Raw genomic sequence first — 7391 nt, forward strand, 5'->3', positions numbered from 1 at the left:
ATGATCAGTTCAGTAAGACAGAAGAACTAGGTGGGGATAGGGCCCTCAGGGTCTTTCTTCAGGCCCATGTTCAGGACAGACAGAAGTTCACCAGCCCTTTTGGTGGTTTTTATTGGCATGTTTCCTTGTGTTTGAACCCTGTGCAGCACTGATATTTGTTAGCTCCTGTTCCAGGGAAAAAAGCAATAAAGTGGACAGCAGGAGAGAAGGAATGGGGATGGGCATTTCTGATTTCAAAATACGTGTTGTTTTGCAGCATTAGTTTGCATTATGCTGGTAAGCACTTGAATTATTTGTGGGGCATGGTATTGCCTGTCTTGGTTGCTGAAAGCTGTTGCAATGAGGCTCTGCAGGTAGAACTTCACACACAAATAATTCCTCCTGGTGAGAGGCAACAAGGCGAGCTGCCTTTGCTTTTTTGTTGTTTTGTGTTTTTTTTTTTTGTCTTTGGCAAATATATAGAGGTGTTACTTGTTTCAATCCTAGGAGGAATTGTTCCACTGTGTAAAAGGAACCTTGATGGGATGCATGATTATTTAAAAAATAAAAAAAAAAAAAAAAAGCAGACTGTTTAAAGAAAAGGCAGACTGTTTTCTGCTGACAGGCTTGGGATTGGTATAATTGGAAACTTCTTTCAGGATCTCCTATTATGAGTTCCTTTGCATTATATTCCTAGTGAGGGTGCTTACATTCATTTTAAGATACCATATTTACCGGAATTAGGTACAGATATTTCCCATGGTTTTGCTTAACGTGGCCAAAGCAATGATGTAACTGCTGCCTGCTGTCTGAATGTGAATAGTCACCTAATGCATTTATTACTAGCATAGGGCTGTAATTTGAACAAATGTGCTGATTTGATTATTTGCTGTAAACCAAAGAATTCTAGGATGGTTCAGGATGAATTCTCATAGTGACTTTGCCATCTCTGCATTCGTTCTTTATTCTTATAGCTATTTGCACAATTCCTGTCCTGTGGCAATCAGCTCCACTAATATTCCTTAATTTTTTATGATAGTTTCCCATATAGCGTTTTGTGGTGCAGATCATTGCTTTTGCAAATTATGTAGGCATTAAAGAAAATCCTTTTTTTTTTTTTTTTATAAACTGTAAAAATAAATTGCCTCTCCCCCCATTATGAATGCTAATAACTAAGTGTTCAAGCTCAGTTGTGTGATGGAGGGATTTATTTTGGAGACTGAATCATTAAGCAGAAGAGCTGGGGCATAGGTTGGTGGAGTGATGGCCTAGAGATGAGAGCAAAAAATTTTCTTCAGATGGTTTCATTCCTGTTTTATTCAAGGAGTAGGATTTCTGGGACTCTAGTAATTTTATGCCAGTTCTCCTGATTGTTGCACAGTTGTTCTAGTGCCTATTCAATAAAGTCTGATTCTTCCCAAAAGTGTTGGATTATTACACATGTGCTGTTGATTTCTGGATATAGAACAGTCCTTGGCAGAAACATTCAATATATTGCATATGTGCCCTGTGAGGGTATAACATGTCTGTAGTCAGTCTAGGGTTTTTGCCAGGAAAAGGCTACCTCATGTCTGGAAAGCCCAGACAAATTCCTTAGAATTCATCCAGATCAGATTAGAAAAGTGGAAAAAAAATATTGTACACGCGATCCCCCCAGAAAAACCCCAGGAGACCTGCAGGAGTTACCTGTTATGTCTCCTTGGTGGAAAATGAGGTCAGCTACACCTATGACATTCCTAAATAATGTCTCTAACCTGCTCTGAAAGACCTCCTGGAAAGGTTCTCTAGAGCTTCCCTAGACAAGTCATTCCCATGCTGTCCTTAATTTAGAAAGACTTTTCCTAAAAAAAAGTCCTTGTCACAAAAAAAAAAAAAAAAAAAAAAAAGAGAAAGGGAACCCTAAACCCCTGCTTTATATACCTTTGTGTCTTGAAGCCTGTTTATGCTTCACATATTTTTTTTTTTTTTTTTTTTTCCTGAGGAAAACCTACACAATAGCATAATTGACTCATGTTCATCTTGGAGACCCCCTGCAAGGATTCTGAATTTTACTCCTGTCTTCCAAAGTTTTGGCACTCTTGCTCTACTTTGTGATATTTGCATTTAATAGAGGACTCTTCCATCAGCAAATCATCAGTGATGATTTTGAGGGGAACAGCATCTAAATGGTGCTTTGTGCAACCTTGTTTGATACCACTCTCCTCTTTGACAATGTGTGGGTCACAAATTTGCAGCCATAGTTTTGTCTCTGTCATACAGGTGTTTGAAAGAGTAAACTTCCCTGGTTTGCATAGGAGGACATGATGGCAGCATTAGACGCCTTAAGTCAGAGTTTTTTATTTTGTTCTAGAAAAAAATTAGGCTGGTTTTATGTAATTTGCTTTGGACAAATCCATGTTGGCTGCTCATAATCTCCTTGTTGTATTCCAGGTGGTTACAAATGGTTTGTTTGTTCCAGAATCTTTCCAAGAAACTGCAGTTAAGCTGCCTAGCCTATAATTTTCTTCTCCTCAATATATCTTTTTTGATACTAGGCATTAACTCTATTTTTCTCTGCTTTTCAACGGCCTTGCCTGTCTCCTACAAGTTCTCAGAGATAACTGCTAATCATTGTTCCATACAATTGTTTATGTAAAAAGGGGATGTGGGATATCCCTGGTACACCAGAAAAATACCTGACTCTAAATTATCTTGGAAGGAAAAAAGCCCCCGAAACCCTGACAATTGGCTATATGTGTGGGTGTAGACATGTTGCAATTCTTCATTTAGCAATCCTGAAAGTGGAGTGCGGTAGTGTAAGAAGCAGGGGAGAGAGCACAGTCTGCCCGGTGAATAAATTGCCTTCTTCCTTTGTCTCCTGCAGACCATCTTGTTGTCTTCAGTAGCTTGCCTTGTATTTCAGTAGTTGCCATGGCAGCTAATAATTTATTATTGAGCTAAGTAATAATTGCTTTATAATTATAAATCCAAGCAACATGCTGGCACATCTCTCTGAAAACTTATGCACTAATTCTTTTCATATCGATCTTCCTCCCCACTTGATCTTTTTGCATTTGTGAATTATGTTTTATCTCACCTGTTAACACTGGGCAGAATTAAACTAAAGCCTTTATATTTTAACTTTTTAAAACCAGGAGCTAGAAACCAGGAGCTCTGACCAGCACAGCACTAGGTTACCTCTTTGGATGCCTTGATATAAAACAATCAAAAAAGATAGTTGTTTAAGGCCATCCCTATGTGCTTCTACTGAGATATTTTCTCTTTGCTTTGTCTTTTTTTTTTTTTTTTGTTAAAGTGCTTTGATTTTTATATGTATAATATTAAACATTAATGGAAAAGATACACATGGGCAAAAATTTTCATACATTAAGGTGGAAATTTCCAATGGGAACTGTCCTTTGCTTGGATACTGGTTGGATACTGGCAAAAACTGAGCACTGATTTGGTTGCTGATAGCTCTTTTTATTGCATCCTTAAGTTACTTCCAGTCTGTATGATCTGTTGCATCTTGTTTGTAGCCTAGGTTTGAGCTATTTAGCAACTGTATCTCAACAGGCTGAGATAATTATGAGTAGAGTAGGGAATTGATGTGGCTGAAAATGGAATTATACAGTATGTGCAAATGACAGAAATACTCTCTCTTTTCCAGCAGAATAATATTTTCAGGTAAAGTAAATTGCAGATAAATGCATGTTTTTCTATGTGGGTGCTGCATTTCTCATGCCAAAACTGAGACCCATTTTTATTTAGTAACATTTCTAAGCAGCCTGTGCAAAGCTTTAGTGGCAATGAAATAAATCCAAGTCTTGTTACATCGTGTAGTCCTCACAAGCTAGATGACTAATTCTCGCAAAGTCCCTGTCTTGAAGTGTTTCTAGGTAAACAGGCACAGCATACTAGTTTTCATGACCAATGCATCTGCCTGGGATCTGCCTGGGATGTGGTATAGACCACAGCAAATGCACAATGTATAAAATGCATGTGAACTGCTCTCCTAAGGATACTGAGATACTATACACACACTTGATCCCTGTGCTCACTTATTTAAAGATTATTCTTGATTTAGGATACATTGTACTTTGCTTGGCAGTGTGTCAGTTCTATGAAGGCACTGTAATAGGCTAAAGTGTTTAGCGAAAGAGGAAGCAAAAGCAGTTTAGTAAACGGATCAGTTGTTATAAATCTAGAAGTAGAGCAAAAACAGTGAATATAGACTTCACCTTTTTCTAAATGGATGTTTCATACCTGCAGTAAGACAGAAGAGAAGGATTGTGTACTGCATTTCTAGTTTAAGATCTTCACAGTAGTTTCACTTGAAGGCATTTGAGATGGTTCTACAGCTAAATAACATTAAACCTTGGTGAGTAATTTACACTGCTGCAAGATAGAGAGTGTAAGTAAATATTTCCAGGTAGGTGATGGCATGGAGGGATCTTTCAAGAAGGAAGCTTTGAATTTCAAAATGCATATGAAAGCTGTATCACTTGCTGCGTATTTGTTTTGTAAGACAAACTGTTTTCAGATGCATTTTCATCTTGATATATTTTTATTCTCATTGGTAACCAAAGTAAAGCACCCTTGAGCATCAGGAATTTATTTGCTTTGGCATCTAATAAGCAGGCCCAAGTACCAAATGTACTGTTGGGCAGTGAGCATACTGTTAGGCAGGCTGCTGGTGATGGCCAGCCTAGGGAGCCTTTGTGAATTCAGGCATGTCTGGGAGCCTATACCATAGCCTCAGCAGAGAACACACACTTTACACAGAACCATGCTGTTTATTTTTTGCTGTATTTTCCAGTAACTAGTTGATTATAATATACATGGTATTAAAACCCTTAAAGGTCTCATGCTGAAAAAGTGTAGTCATTCTGAACTGACAGATAAAGTAGTTCAGCCAAACAAACAACAGCCTGCAAACTTGCTTTCCAGGTTAACTTGGACCACTTAAATGCACAGAATGGCTTTTTTTTTTTTTTTTTTTTTGAGGTTGACATGAGGGATTTGGCAGAACTCGAAGTGCCCAAATGATGTTTAAAACTCAGCAATTATTTCAAATTGCTCAGACTTGCCTGTCTGAACTAAAATATGTACCTTAAAAACAGGAAGGCAAATACATCTGGGTGGTAAGTAACAATCAAACCCTCATCTATTTACTGTTAATGCATGTGGTCCTATCTTCTGGGGGTCAAAGAAATCAGCTCTGATAGTAAAAAGCTGCTGCAGCCTAGGGAGAAGTCATGACTGAGCATCACAGGGGCCTTTCCACATGGTTGGGTGCTGCAGCCACGAGATGTTCTACCCATGGCCAACCTCAGTGCTGAGCCCGAGGGGTTCTGGTGGGCAGTGTCCATGTCAGGGTGAGCTGGTGAGCTTAAGGACCAAGTCCAGCAGGGCTTTGAGCTGTGAGTTTGGGCTTTCTGCTACCACGTCAGTGACTTTTTTATTTATTTTTTTTATTTATTTTAAAGCTACTTTGTGATTCTTAAAGTACTGTTACAGGACTGATCCAGAGCTCTACCCTGTCTTTGACCCTGTTCTTTGTTGCAAGTGACTGCGGAATACTGTCAGGCAGGACCATAACTCCCTTCCTGTGTCTGTAGCTGGTTGCGCTGGTCACTGTTTTCTCTTTCAGTGTGCTGATGTTTCATTTACCACTAACACTTGCCTTCTCCCACTGCTTTTTTCCCCCTACTGACTATAAGGGATGGTTTACTCATGTTACATTTTTAATTTTGCCATTAATGTGCTTGATTGGAAAAATGGTCTTGTAACAGTAATAAAAAAGTGTGTTCAAGACAGCACAAATGACATGTAAGCTTATGCTGTGAGGTTTGGTTAATTGAAGATAAACAAATTTATTATCTTGCAATTAGTGTGGCTTGTATATGTAAATGGCTTCCTAGCTAGTTCAACAACTTGATTCAACATGCTGCTTTTGACTTGGCACCAGGTTTCATTTTAACTTAAAAGCTTCTTGGAAGAGTTTTCCTCTTGGTTCTCCTGGCTCCTTGATATATAGACAAGATACCATATCAGCTCTTTCAAATTTTTCTACAGAAAACTCAGTGATGGTAGGGAATTATAAGCTCTCTGGAAAATGCAGTTTTTTGTTGTATATTTTTGCAACATCCTTCAAAGCTGATAAGTGATACAGGGGCTGTTAGACACTTCAGCAATACAAATATGAATGTGAGCAAGCACAATACAGATGTAAAATGCTTTTCTTTTCTAATTTCAGAGTATAATCCAGCTCTATGAGATGATTCCTAATTGATAGGAGTGATTAGCTTTCTTTTATTGTTATTGTTTTCATAAGAGAAGAGGCATACAGAATAGGAGAAATTAGTAGTTTGGGATCATGGGAAGGAGTGCTGTTGAAATGTGAAACTGTTGTTGGAGCTAGGCAGACTCATTCTGCCATAATTACCCCATTGACCCACAAATGAACTTTACTTTTCAAAGAAACAATTTTGGAATGTTTCCTGGGGAACATTTTGCTGTTTATGTGTGAGCATACAGAGCAAGATGCTAAAGATATATCAAAACTTGTGGCTACGTATTAGCATAATGATGAATGCAGCTGCCTAGCACTGCTATACAGTCAGTTTATAGCACATCGTAACTTTTATAGGATTGCTTCGTGTCCTTGTGAACAACTGCCCATGGAGCTGTGTGATGCTCAAAGATGCCATTATTTCTGGATGTTTAAAGTGCATTGTTTGAGTGAGTTTGGAAAGCTGGGGGCCTGATGCTAGATAGTGCTTTTATTGAAGGGGGACTTGGCACCTTGTGAATGGGACCTGAAGTATTTTACAAAAAAGATGGCATAGAGGGTTCGTTTGTTTTTATTCAATCACGTAGCTTCTCCTTCTTCCATTTAAAGGTATGGAACTGGTTGCCTTTGCTGGTGCTTGATCAGAAGCCAGCAGACACATCTATCCTGCTTTAGCCAGCTTCTGAGCCTCTTTTCTTCCACCTGTGTGCAGTGCAAGGAGCTGTGAACTAGGACTTGATCACTTGAGATATCTGTAGACTAAAAAATGTGTTATAGCAAGGAGCTAAACATGCTGGAATATGAACTTTCTGATTAGAGTAAAATCTCTGAAGAGTGGGTTTGCTGTGGCTACTCAGATATCCGTTTGTTATCTACGAAGTCTTTCAAAACAGCTCCTGGTAAAAGAATAATCCTGACAATTCAAGGATGAGTTGTAGCTGATTAATAAGTTAAATCATAATATAACCTAAAATGGTCTAACACACTGAGAGTTAATTAAATAGACAAAATTCTTAACATACTGATGACCCAGTTCTGGAATTGATTGGTAAGCCTTTGCCTTTGTAGCAATAAAGAATTTTTCAATTCTTTGACATGGTTTTAATAAGGTAGCTGTGGAAATTCTTAATGCTTACAA

This window comes from Oxyura jamaicensis, chromosome 10 (assembly GCF_011077185.1).
Source record: "Oxyura jamaicensis isolate SHBP4307 breed ruddy duck chromosome 10, BPBGC_Ojam_1.0, whole genome shotgun sequence".
Taxonomy (NCBI): domain Eukaryota; kingdom Metazoa; phylum Chordata; class Aves; order Anseriformes; family Anatidae; genus Oxyura; species Oxyura jamaicensis.